General features: G+C 38.5%; 1 protein-coding gene across 8 annotated transcripts in view; it reads right to left on the bottom strand.

The window, feature by feature from the left end:
• Positions 1-14237, bottom strand: part of CSRNP3 (cysteine and serine rich nuclear protein 3) — a 91645-nt gene that overhangs the window by 34923 nt on the left and 42485 nt on the right. The window contains exon 1 of one of the 8 annotated variants that reach the window (XM_021400281.1): positions 5827-6729. The exons of the other annotated variants lie outside the window; for them this stretch is intronic. The gene's annotated coding sequence lies outside the window, so the exon portion shown is untranslated. Of the gene's footprint in view, positions 1-5826; positions 6730-14237 lie in introns of those variants that run through there. 8 annotated transcript variants of the gene reach the window in all.

The following is a 14237-nucleotide window of genomic DNA, read 5'->3' on the forward strand; positions in this document are numbered from 1 at the left end:
TTTCCCCTGGCGATATCACTGATGATGTCACAAGGCTAGTGGAGGAAGACATAAACAAAAGGCAGGCATTTTGCTGCAGCAGCACTATAAGGGGGGGAGGCCGAGGGGGTGCAGGGAGTGGGGAAGAAAAAACAAATGCTTGGCAGATGGAAAGAACAAAAAAAAAATCTGGAAAGGAAAAGGGTATCATTCCACATTTTCTGGGTGTTATTATACATACTCTGGAGCACTTTTCAAATCTTGAAAGGTTTGAGGAAAACATATTCAAGAAGATGATACTGTTAAATCAGTTTGCAGGAATTAGTTGCTTCTGCAGGGAGACAATAGCAGCAAGCAGTCTTCATGCTGTATGAAAAACAGCCTCCCTTATTCAGCTCTTCAAGTTTGGGAAAAAATTCTTCAATCCTCCACGCTGAAATCTGGAATTTTCATATTCGAACTTGACATTTTTAGGAACCTACGCATATTCCAGCCCATACTCTATTCTTACAGGTAAAATAAACAGAAGCAGGTCCCTATCAGAACCATCTTCTGGAATTTTATCATACTGTTATGGAAATGCCTTTAACCCCTGAGAAGTTACAGATCACCCAAGAGTTCCAAAGCAGCAAGAACCCAGACCTCCCTTGCTACTGCACAGAAGGAAGAGCTCCAAACACTTCCGGGTATCTCTCATACAGGACTTACTGGATTTTCCCTGAGAAGTCCTGTCTATCATAGGACTTCTCTGGGAAAATACAACATCACCTCTCTTTGAAACAATAGCACAATAGTAGAAGTACAATGTGAAAACGCTCAGCACTCCTCCCACTCAAAGCCTTCCATAGGAGTCAAGTGGGAAGCAACGGCTGTATAATATAAGGCTCCAAGTAAATCCAAATAAAAACAGAACCAAGAATCTGCTGACAAATTGTAAATACAGGTAAATTGTCTGCCAGATCCCACATTGCTCTGAAGGAAGACCAATTCAGAGGGAAATTCTTATGCTTTCCTATTTCACAGAGGCTACAGATAAAGGCAATTGTTAAGGAAGTTTGGACGCTGAATCATCTCCACCATTATGACGGAATATATGAGTAAAGTCTGCTTTATTCTAGCCCATATGCATTTAAACTTGAGTACTTTTACACAGATTATATGCACTGAAATACAGACCTTGCACAGAATTTTAAAAAAGCGCCATTTATCAGAAAAGAGACTAAAATTTGAACTTCAGATCATTCCCACCTTATGTAACTACATTGCTTTGTATGGAGCCTAATCTGCTGTTCAGGATCTTATATCACAGTCGCATGATTCAGATATGAATTTAAACAATTATTGAAACAGCACTGCTTAATTGCATGAGACAAAAAGGAGCCATTTGCACCCAGTGCCTTATTTTTCCAAAAGAGTACCTTAAAATAAAATGCAAGAGCACTGATTTCTCCAAGAAGACCAGGGATGCTAATTTCCACACCATCTGAGAAAAGGGTTTACTCATACTCTCTTCTGCAGCTCAGTGACTACTCTGAAGCCCAGGAATTTATGAGAAGTGTCCCACAGACCACACACGCTCCAGTCCAGCTCTCAGAAGTAGTACCGTTTGGAGGTCACGGCTTGTATTTCATGAGCTACAGCACCAACACCTCCAAATGCCTTGTAGTTGACTTTCAGGTTTGGAAGGCAAAGATTGGTGATCATTTCTTCAGTAACATCTACAGATCTTGCACGTGCAACCTCTAATTTGAGCTCAGGATAAGGTATTGCTGCAAATTTCCCATGGAACAATGCCATTCCAGTAGTTCTGCAGAACTACTTCCTTTGAGAGAAAATAGTGAAATATTAAAGCTCTCCATTTGAAGTTACTGTCAATACCACTGGGGTAGAATAACCTTAAATATTAATTCCACATACTTCTTTCCAGACCAAATATAATTTAATCAAATACTCTTTCTCTCCCTGGACCCCACATGTTTTGCTTCCTCTGGATACTTCACAGCCAAAGCTGAACTGTCTTCAAGCAGTTCCATATTAACTACTCAGTTCAAAATACATATGAAAAACTCATTACTCAATTACATTTTATACAGAGAAGTACAACCATATTTTGAAATAGAGTCTAGAAATTTGGGAAAACTGTCAAATCTAATTACCTTTTCAAATCTATTTGAAAGGTAAGAAGACATCCTCAGCTCAATAGACAGAGGGAAAAGATTATTACAGCTGAAGGGCAGGCATTAGAAGCTGTTCAGACTTCAGCTGCCTTAGCTTAAAGTCACTCTAAAGAGTGACTCTACAGCATGTCAATGTAAGACTGCCAGTGCCACCCTTCAGTCTTACTTCTGGCACGCTTGTCATGCCAGTTTGAAGGCCAGTATGTACAGTTTCCTTATTTTCTGACTTCTAAAGTTCCTCCACAGCAGGAGCAACTTCCTGAATTAGATGGTGTAGAGAAGCCACAGAGTAGCAGTGAATGCTCTTTATGTATTTCATGAGGTATACAACACCCAATTTCCTACAGATTGTCTTGAAAGCAACTTCATTTTTACTGATACATTACTGCTATATCTTACAATACCTGGGCCTTTTTAAAGATTAAAAAAAAAAGTCTTAACAACCTCCATACTCTGGGTAGTATCTCAGAGGAAAGCACACTTCCTTCCAGAAAACAGCTGGATGGACTTGAACAGTGCTACGCCTTACAAGAGCTACTGAGCTCAAACAAAATAACCCCTGTAGTAAATACTTAAGGTTTCTTTCTCCTTTTGCAAACTTTCTGAAAACAGCTGCTTAACTATCAAAACAAAAGAATGTATTAACTCTGTGGCAGGTGAATTGATATACTGAAGTGTACAGCAAGCAGCCAAATAATCTCTTGATTGCTGTTGTATTAGATTATGTGAATAATCAAACAAATTAAGTGTTGCTGTAACGCTTGATACAGCCAATGTTAGCAAGGTCCAAAACACCAGCAGAAGACATTTTCTCAAAAAAAAAAAAAGAAAAAAACCCAAACCAGAATGTAAACTTTATGCTGAAGAGCAAACTGCTTGTTATCATGTTAAAAAAAATCTAAAAAGTCTCAGAAAAAGCCAAATACTTTAAGAACAGAGACTGCCTGTGCTGTCTTGTATGCATTTCATAAGCCAGCTTTGCTGCAGCTAGTTTCCATGACAGCTCAGACATAGCAACATGATCTGTGCCGGGGAGTAATTCAGAACTATACAGATATGCTTGGTGCCATAAGATACTGCAAGACAAATGCAAGAATCAAAGGTGGCTTTTAGTTTTTTAATTAACTGACATACTCTCTACTGCCTTTGCTTTTCTCCTGCTTGGTTACTAAGCACACCTTTTCTCAAAGTATCATTTGCCAGCTTACAAATTTCACTTGGCTGTTGACCAGCAGAAAGCTTAAAAATAAATTTTAAAATAAAACGTGAAAAAAGAAATATCTGAAGCAAGCATGGTAGCTAATATTTTCTCTTTTTCTTTTCCTCCAAATAGAAGGTTACTGAGACAGTGGAGTTCAAAGAGGAAAAAATCCAGTCAGGAGGAAGAAGACCATCTTTCCTTACTGACTCACGGTCAGTATCACTTCCTAGAGCGCTGCTGTAATCAGTAACATTGTCTCATCCCTTGCTTTCACCATTTACATAGTGGAGCAGACAAACTCTTTAGATTTTATGAACAACTCAAGATTCCTTCCACTGTAAGATTAATCTTTCATTGTCACAGTCTTTGAATTTCTTCCTGACTACCATAAATATATGAATTTCATTTTGAGCAGAGACAACAATAAAATATAATAGATCTGAACCACAATGCAAACAACCCTTTATGTTTTTTTTAAACAGCTAGGCAGTAACTCACAAAGCATCACAACTTACAACATATTTTCACTTATAATAAAACACATAGTGGACTTTTATACCTATAGACCAGAACATAACTAAATTCTAAAATAAGGTGTCTCCATTGAATTTCTAATCATCAGTTTAGGTTCTCATTCCAGAGAAGTGAATTTGCTGCAAGACTTGTTCCTGCCTTTGTACATCCCACGTACCACCCTACATGTCATTTACAGTTTAAAATAACACTGAATTTTAGATTGTATGTAAACTCTTCACTGTTTCAAGTAACCTTTAAAGCCTAGAAACTGATTCTCCTGTAATAATTCTGTCCATAATAATTTATATCTGGCCAGCATTGATTTCTTTCCCTTATTTGTTTCCAGAGGAGCTTGAAAATGTATTTTCTTTACTTCTTTCTTTGTGCACCAGCATCACTGATAGTATCAGCACTGTGCTGGGAATTTTATTGCTCGTGTTGAGTTTTCTATACCAAAAAGAGCACAACAGATTTTTCCCCTGTAAGTTCCATGACAGCAGACTACATGGAAATAAACTAAGGGTATTTTGCAAGAGATTCCTCTCCTTATCTTTTGAAGACATGGTAATGCTCTGATTTTCTCCAAAATCAATGTTAAAGAAATTCAGTGAAAAATCCTATCATATATTTTACATCCAAAATAAATTTCATAGCATATATACCAGATCTCAATCAAGTTAAGGCCTGAATCACTATGTTATTGCAGTAAACATTTTACTATTTCTTCATAATATCCTGGGGATTACAGCTTTTATGTGGAACTGTTCAACATTGAAATGGAACTCAAGAAAGCAAGTCCCTCCATATCAGAAATATGCTTTCCAAGAAAGAATGGTTTCCATTTCTTTCATATAGGAAGCAGACAGATTAACATTCAAATAGGCACAGTCATATTACTAATTAGTGGAAAGTTCTAGGATGTGCTGGTATAAATTCATGACTTCGCTGAACAATCAAACTGGGCTGGGTTGTTGAACTAACTGTCCAAGAGTACAAAGAATAAGTGCAGTTTTCACATGATCTGGAACTGTACAAGAATCAGCATTACAGCACCATGCTGAAATCTGGAAGTTCTTCTACAGAAGTGGCAATCAACTGATTGTTTTTTTTATCTCAGAGTTCTATCTAAAAGGCATCAAGACTGAATAAAGACTTGTATTAAAGCATTTTTTAAACTCAAATATTTTTCAAGATTTCAGCTCTTTAGCCAGCTGTATGACTTTTTAATGTTAAACTACTTAATACCTACTAGTTGTAGGACTTAACATTCCAGTTAGACTTCTGTTCAATAGCAAGAGACAGTAGCTATGTTTATCACCCAGCCTGAAGTACAACAGCCAGAGGTTGAGTATGTCAGGCTACAACATCTAAACATTGCATATTATTTTCAGCTTTTTATGTGTTGCATTTTTAGTCGAGGGAAGTCTTTTTGAATAAATAACAACAGAAACACATTATTCGACAATAAAGAGATTCAATAAACAAGCAAGACTTCCCACAAGGTTTATATTCAAACAGATTGAATAAGCTCATCAATTTATGACAGACAAAACTTGGCTCGTGGGGACCACGGACATTACCTGACAGGAAACTGCATCATTTAGCAGTTTCCAGTGCTGCAGAAAAACACTGATTACTACTCCAGGGTTATTTTTAGCATCCCTGCAATGACTGCGGTTTCTCCATCAACTTATCTCTTTGGCCAGGCATCTTTAAGCATTAAGGATATTATCTGTCACAGTATTTTCCTTTCTAGCAGCATATGGACACTGTTTGTTTCTGCTATAATAGATAGAAATAATACTCATGTTGTCAAATATTTAGAGAGAGTCCAGTCAACTTGTCTGTTTTGACCTAGGTTACAGCAAAGGAGCAAGCTAACAGCACCAGCTGTCATTTGCTGTTAATAGACTTCTACTAGATCAACAGCTCCAAGCTTGTTGAGGAACTCACCAGTTTTGTGACTGAAAAGTATGAAGTCAAGGTCCTTGGCTGTCTCGTTCTGTATCTTCAGGTGGGCAAAATGTCACTGACTCTACTACAATTCTGGCTGTGTCCGAGAAACCATTTTCATACTGCTCTAAGTCTGCTGTTGCTAACGGTTACATATGTCACCGGGATACAGGATTCTTAACACAGACTTCCACATTTCAGATTTCAAGAATTATAAAGCGTGTGCCAGGGCCACTGCTCTATTCTTCGAGAGTGAAGGACAACTTCACCGCCTCAGATACCACAGAATGAGATACAGAAGTGGCCCCGTTTACATGCAGGAAATTTATTTCATATAATTTATAATGGTGTTGAGTTTACAATTGTGCATCCTGCAGTTTTCTTATTATCTCCAGTACCTAGACAATTCCTGAGTGGTTATGTTTAGCTTACAGAAGACTCAAAATGGCAGGCTGGTACATACTCTATGCTGATCCTACTATTCTTTCGCTGCACTTTTAGACAGCCTCAAAATCTACACTCGTGCTGGATCAGACTCAGATCAATAATTACTAGCCTTTTGATGACAGCCAGTCTGACAAGCCATGAAATAGGCAGATTTTGCAGAGAAAAGCAGTGTCTTCAAGGAGACAATTGAGATGACTAAGGAAACTGAACTCTCTGGGAACATGAGAAAGGGATCACACACACAAAAGCCTGCCTTTTTTTCTAACTGTAGAAGTTCATCTCACTAAAGAAGTATTACTTTCTCCACAAACCTTACCCTGATAGCTATCTTTAGATTATCATACTGCAATAACAAAAGCATTAACAGATGCCAAAGTGGTCTCTGCCTTAAAAGCTATATATTTTAAATGTCAAATGGGAGACAAAGATACAATCAAGAGAAAACAGAGAAATGTCACTTGTCTCCTAAAAGTTGTCATCTCATAACAGACTAAGAAGAACTTGCTTCCTTATCAAGAAACAGGAGCAAGTAGCATACATTTAGGACAGTAAAAAAAAAAAAAAAAAAAGCATGCTGTTAAAGGAGATACAAAGAGATGTATCCCACAGGTCAGGGAGGCATTACCTTTGAAGTAGCACTGATATATACAAGAACACGTCATGAGAACATTTGTTAAGGAGAGGATTTTGTGCCATTTGAGAAAGGAAATACTATAAAGTTTGTTTCACAGATGAGTTCAGTTGATTATCTTAGAGGATGTATGTGAGACAAACTGCTCAATGAAAAAATGATTTTACAGTAGAAACCTGAGAGGAGTACACCTATAAGATCACTGCAAATGTTCACGAGATTAAGAAAAAAGTATATGTGGAAATGAAAAAGGTTGCTAAAGGTATAGTACGTAAAGGTGTACGGTGGGGAAAGAAAAAACAAAGTACCTTTTGAAAAACAAACTGAATAGCAGTTAGGAGAACCAAGTCCGGGAAAATGCACAGACAAGACAGCATTTCAGAAGATGAAATACAGTAAGCTCCTGAAGGTGGGTTGTGAAAGATGAGGCCAGAATGTTTATTCTGATATGTAGCAAATGCTACATATTTGTATCTAGAATGTATGTAAATACGACACATGATTTCTAAGGTAATCGAATGACAAAGTAAATGAATGAACACCAAAAACATCATGTTGTGACACTGACAGTCAACAACTGCTAAGAACATATTTCTAACCTGTATAAAAAATAATAAAAAAGAAATTCATTTGCATCCCTAATCTTCAGCAAACAGAGACAAAAGTCACAAAGTAAAATGTGCACTGAGCAAGAACTGGAAGACAGGAAAGGTAGTTACATAAGATCAGAAAATTTGTGGAGAAAGGACCAACGACCCCAGACTATTGTGAAGGGGGACGAGGGGGGAAGAGAGGGAGCTTAAAAACAAAAACGAAAAACAAAAAAACCCAACAAGACACTAGTCTACAGATACAGGCTGACAGATGAGTCAAATCTAGCCTGAACAGAGACTTGAATGAAAAATTCCTGCCTCTCCACACATCTGGTGTTTTGTTCAAGCTCAGCATACAAACAAGGTACCCAGGTGGCTCCGCCAGTGGTAGCACCAGAATACCATCCAATACCCAATCTTCACTCAAAGCCAAAGCTTCAGACAAAGAAACAAACATTCACAGGCTCAAGTATACTTTAAATGTCAAATATGGTAATTTTTACTAAGCAGTGAGAAACCAGTGAGAACTCTGAAGCCAAAGCCTGATAGCATATAATTCAGCAGTATGTACAAATGCAACAAATAGCACACATTCTTAAAAAAAATCAATTGCAAATAAATGACCAAGCAATTACAAATTGCTAGGTAACTGTTATTTTCCTTACAAAGGTGTTACTAATATTTTAACTAACGCTGAATTTGAACTTTTCTTTGGATTGTAAAAAGAATTGCCAGGATGAGACTGGCAGCAAAGACCTGAGATTAGTTTTCAAAACCAGTTCAAACTCTGAAAGCTTTTTCTGGTAAGTAACTTTATGAGATCTTAAGCAATTTAATTATCCCATGCCTTGCTTCTCCATTAAAAAAAATAAGCACCTTCTTGTTACTTACCCACAGTTGTGCTCTTAGTGATTAAAAGAACAAAGTATGCTGCGATACCACCAGCTGGAGAGAACCTGCCTAATAATTTAGAAAATTATTTTCCAAAACTGTTAGTAACAAAAAAAAATTATAATGGCAAATGGAAATTATGAGAATTTAAATCTCATGAACTTCACATTTCTATTTATGTCTAAGTAACAGCAGCAGGTGGATGGGAAAGTACTGTTTCTTCTGATATCCTATCACTTGAATTTACAAAAAAAAAAAATCCTTCAGATAGGAAAAGTTTAAACAAGCTAGCATTATTTTCGTATACACAAAGCAGTTAAAAGCCATTTATTCCTCTCCTCAGAGATAATCCCTGCTAATTGCTCTAGTCATGGAAATGCATTCTGTGGGAAAGGATAATGAAGAATACTTGTCAAATTGGTAATGTCATTATTTCACTGCACAAGCCAAACAGTATAATCTGACCCATTCCCAGCATGCTGAGTATCAGCCCACAGAAAAGGACCCATGCCTAAGCCATTCTGACCTTTCCTGCTAGTTTCTTCTGACCTTTCTGACCTCATTAGACTGCTGTGTAGGAAAACCTAAATAAAGAAATAAAGGAGCTGCTGGATACTCTTGATGGATTAGAAATAACAAGAATGCGTCTAGGGCTTTAGTACTAAACCAGACCACTGAATTTTAATGTTTTTCAAGGAATCAAAACGGCAATACAGATGATGATGAAGAAATAAAGATATGGAGAAACAGACTTAAAATATTCAAGAATGAATAATAACTTTTAAATTGTTTATCAGCATCCCTAACCATTTGCTCTGATGGAATTTTAGGTGGTTGGGTTTTTAAGGTTCTGACTCAGTGAGAATAGATATTAAAAAACAATGGTCCCAGCACAGTTATTCTCACTAAATAAGAATGTAACTTTAGCAGCATGCTGAAAGAGGGCCTTAGTCTCTTCTGGACAGATCTATTTAATGAATCTCTCAAATTCCCAAGTGGGGAAACTCTAGAGCGTAGGATACAGGTCTCTGAAATCCCTGCATCATATTTCAGCCACTACATCACATAATCAGCAATATGTGCATCTTAACAGACAAAACGGTACAGATGCTATGGATGTGCTCATTCATTAAATAATACATAGTTTATTCAGTGGAACTACTCACAATTCTTACACTGGTTCCCAGACCTGAAGTAGAAAACTCAAGCATTTTTATAACTTGCTTAATAGGAAGTATCAAATACACAAATTATTTTTGCTCTCTAAATACTGAGTTTTGCCATCCTCAGTACTTTTATTTATTTTTTTAGCTAGTAGCATTATCTGAGCAACAGTCTTAGAAAGGCAACCACAGCTCCACAGCAGAAAACCCTCATACTATGAGAGAAATCCTGAAGCAGTTATACTCAATGTTGGAACATGGGGCACATGCCTTTTTATCTCTTACTTCTAACATTTAGGGAGAAAAGTAATACAAGGGAATTTACAGTCAGATACATCTTTCAAGTTCCCGTTTAATGTAACTTCTGATTAAAACCTATCTTGTACTGAACCACTGGAAGATTTTTAGTATAAGAAAATAATTTTTCATTATATGCTTAGCTACTCCTAAAAACAAGACACTACCAGATAGGCTGACCTCAGTCAAGGGGTTCAGGCTTTATCAGGCTATCCATTAAAATGCGGCCAATGTCATATAAAATTAAATTATGTCTGTTTTAAAGAAAAAAAACTAGCTCATTAGTTCCTGAAGTATCAACTATGAGACATCTGCTCAGTTGTCCTGAAGTTTTACAGATCTTGGCAGGGGAAAACTGTTACATTTGTGATAGCAGGGATCATCTCCTTCAGCATTTTACAGCATTTGGTAAAGCTCTGTGTGTTATACATTTCTCCTGGGCTAATCAAGTGCACCCGCTAGCACCAAACCAGCACTATCAGAAGAGGACACTTGCAGTAACTCTCATGGGCATTTTCTAGTGCAGAAAACAGCCACTGGATCTAGATATTATAATACAGCACACGTTGTTAGAGGACACAGACATTAAAAAGAACTGAGTCAGGTATCTTCTACAGATTGTACAGTTGCTCCATCTGGGCAGCTGTTCCAGCACAATTAGATGAGTCTTTCTGAACTCTGCAACCCCTAGTTGAGACAGTGTACATAGGTACACCTTCCATCCTCATCAGTATTCAGCCCTTACTGAATTATTTCAGAAGCCATAGATGAGCTGGGGTCTTTTTACTCCTCTGCTGTTAGCCAGGATTGTCGTGCAGAGATGGTGGACAAGAACCTTGTATTTGGACGTGAAAAAGTCAAAAGCAGAACTGTTATTAACTGTCACTTCCTCTTTCTAAAGTACAACAGAGATAAAACCTGTTTCATCAAAAATTGGCATCTTATAGGTATGTAGAAATTTCTATCAATTGTCTGTATGTAACAGAATGAAATTCAAACCTGGTAACATATAGAGTGAAGAAACCACTCCAGAAAGGGGCAAAGGGCTCCACATAATGCATCAGGGTCTATACTTTTAATTTACTTGCTCTTTTCAGGCTGCGATGACCATTGACACTTCCGTGTATGGCTGATCCGCAGGGAGAAATTAAATGGAGGCTGTTGCAACACTGAATGGGAAGAGTGTAGATGGGGTGCTGACAAAGTGTGAGAAAGAGAGGCTACTGCCTGGGGAAGGTGGCACAGAAGAAACAAGATGCTTGAACTAATGGGTGTAATCTGTTGTGAAACAACTGCAAGATAATTCAGCATAGCTTTAGAAGTGCTTAACTGATTAACACAAAAGCGTGGACATAACTTTTCATCAATAATTCTGTGCAGATCCATCTCTATCGAAGGTTACATTATGAATCTTCTCAGCTTTTCCCTGTCTTGTAATTTGTTTATTCCTGTGAATTAGCTACAGAAAGTCAAAGTGTCATTTAAAAAGCACTTAGAACAAACTTCCCCTCCACAAAAGGAAGGGCAAAGAGAAAACAGTCCATAGAAGGGAAGGCACACATTAAGATGAACAGGGTAACTATTCTGTCATTATATTATTTATGCTATTACCTCATGTATTTAATAAATAACATAAATAACTTAACAAAGCTTGGAAAACTTGGGAAATACAGGCTAGTCAGTCTCACCTCTGTGCCTGGCAAGACCATGGAGCAGATCCTCCTAAAGGCCCTACTAAGACACATGGAAAATAAAGATAAGTTGATTGGTGGTAACCAACATGGCTTCACCAAGGGTAAGTCATGCCTGACAAACTTGGTGGCCTTTTTATGATGGAGTTACAGCGTCAGCAGATAAAAGAAGAGAAATTGATGTCATCTACCTGGACTCATGCAAAGCATTCGACACCGTCTCACGTGACATCCTGGTCACCAAATTGGAGAAAAATGGATTTGATGGATGGACCACTAGCTGAATAATGAACTGGCTGGATGGTCGCGCTCAGAGAGCTACAGCCAATGGCTCAATGTCCAAGCAAAGACCGGTGACAAATGGCATTTCTCAGGGATCGGTGTTGGGACCAGTGTTATTTAACATCTTTGTAGGCAACATGGACAGCGGGATCGAGCGCACCCTCAGCAAGTTTGCAGACAACACCAGAGTGGTGCAGTTGATATGCTAGAGGGAAGGGAGGCTATCTAGAGGGACCTGGACAGGCTTGAGAGGTGTGCCCACGTCAACCTCATGAACTTCAACAAGGCCAAGTGCAAGGTCCTGCACCTGAGTCGGGACAGTCACTAGCACAGATACAGGTTGGGTGGAGAACGGCTTGAGAGTAGCCCTGAGGAGAAGGATTTGGGAGTGCTGATTGATGAAAGATTCAGCGTGAGCCAGGTATGTGCACTTGCGGCCCAGAAGGCCAACCGTATCCTGAGTTGCATCAAGAGACACGTGACAGCAGGTTGAGGGAGGTGATTCTGCTCCTCTACTCTGCTCTCATCAGACCCCACCTAGTGTACTGCATCCAGTTCTGGAGCCCCCAACACAAGAAGGACATGGAGTTGTTGGAGAAGGTCCAGAGGAGGGCCATGAAGATGATCAGAGGGCTGGAGCACCTCCCCACGTGGACAGACTGAGAGAGCTGGGGCTCTTCAGCCTGGAGAAGGTTCCCGGGGGAACTTATAGCAGAACTTCCAGTACCTGAAGGGGGCCTACAGGAAAGCTGGGGAGGGAACTTCTTATAAGGGCATGTAGCAACAGGACGAGGGGAAATGCTTTTAAATTGGAAGAGGTAGATTTAGACTAGATATCAGAAAGAAATTCTTTACTGTGAGGGTAGTGAGACACTGGAACAGGTTGCCCAGTGAGGTTGTGAATGCCTCCTCCTTGGAAGCATTCAAGGCCAGGCTGGATGGGCCTTTGAGCAACCTGGTCTAGAGGGAGGCGTACCTACCTATAGCAGGGGAGCTGGAACTAGACCATCTTAAAGGTCCCTTCCAACCCAAACCATTCTATGATTCTATGATTTTTTTTTTTTTTTTAAAAGGAACCCCACCCTTTCAGGGGCTTAGAGCTAACTGCAAACATATTCCAAATCCCATCAAAATGAAGACTTCAATATTCCCGTTTAAATACATTATTTGGTTTGCAAGTTATTTACTGTGGAGATGAATATGCTAGTGAACTGCTAAGGTATGTTATCCCCAAAGCAACACAAGAGGGAAGAATTAATGTATTTGCCCAAGAGAAAATCCCTTCTTGCGAGGAAGAACAGATGAAGCTGTTTAACTGAGAAGGCAGTGAAGGGAAGGAATGCCCCATCGGATTCACAGATCTGCTCCACCAGAGCAACAGCTCTTGGTACCCAGGTGAGTGCGTGCTTTGAGGAGGTTTAACAGAAAAATAAGAGGAGAAAAGCTGCGTTCTTATCTGAATGTCTTTTCATCACTATGAACAAAAATACCAACTCCTATAGTAACACACAGCTACTAACAATCAAGCATGAGACTGCAGACAGCTGCAAGAACTGGGTGCTTCTCTGTGGGGGCAGCTTAAAGTCCTTTTCTTTATCCATAGATTTGACAGCGAGTGAAAGGCTGCAGATAGAAATCCTTCTCTGTAAATGTTTAGCAGGTGACTCCTAAAGTTTAACTGCAGGACGTTAGTTTCTATGTAAAATGCTAGTAGCACTGGGCCTACTTATCATCTGCGACTACATTTCATCAACAATTCCATTGTCTGTGTTTGGTCAAGACTGCTTTGCAGGACACTTTTTATCCTATTTTCATTTTCCACAAAAACTAGAACACGATAAGCAAGTTTAGATGAGAAACTGAAATTACCCACAGGTTAGGACAATTACTTCAAGTAAACTGAGGTAAGACTGGTTCTTTAACAATAACTTTGAAATGTCTTTGAGCTCTAAAATACTCTCACTAAGAAGACATTGAACAATTAGACAATGTAATTTTACAGAAACACTGAACCCCTGAACAACAAGCCTTCATTCTATTAAAAAGCACTGAGGCTTAGATTTCTACATTATGTACTTCTAAGAAATCCTAATACTTTTTTTCCTTTGAAATAAACATTCAATATTGATTTTATTCATATTATATAGAATTATGTTGTAATTCTTGACAGAAGGTCAGTTTATCCATTACAAATATGGAAAAGTCTCTGCAGAATAAGGTCCTCCTTTTCACTGAAATTCTATTAGAATATCAATATTCAACTAAATATTCAGATATCTGGCATGGTTACCTAAAGCATTTTTATACAGCATGAGAGATAGAAAACAGGAATGAACATCGCAACACTCAGAGCATTGGGTTTGCTGATCTCTGATGTTACACTTTGAATAAACGATACAGAGGATTCTACACGTTT

The sequence above is a fragment of the Numida meleagris genome, chromosome 5 (assembly GCF_002078875.1).
Source record: "Numida meleagris isolate 19003 breed g44 Domestic line chromosome 5, NumMel1.0, whole genome shotgun sequence".
In the NCBI taxonomy this organism is placed as follows: domain Eukaryota; kingdom Metazoa; phylum Chordata; class Aves; order Galliformes; family Numididae; genus Numida; species Numida meleagris.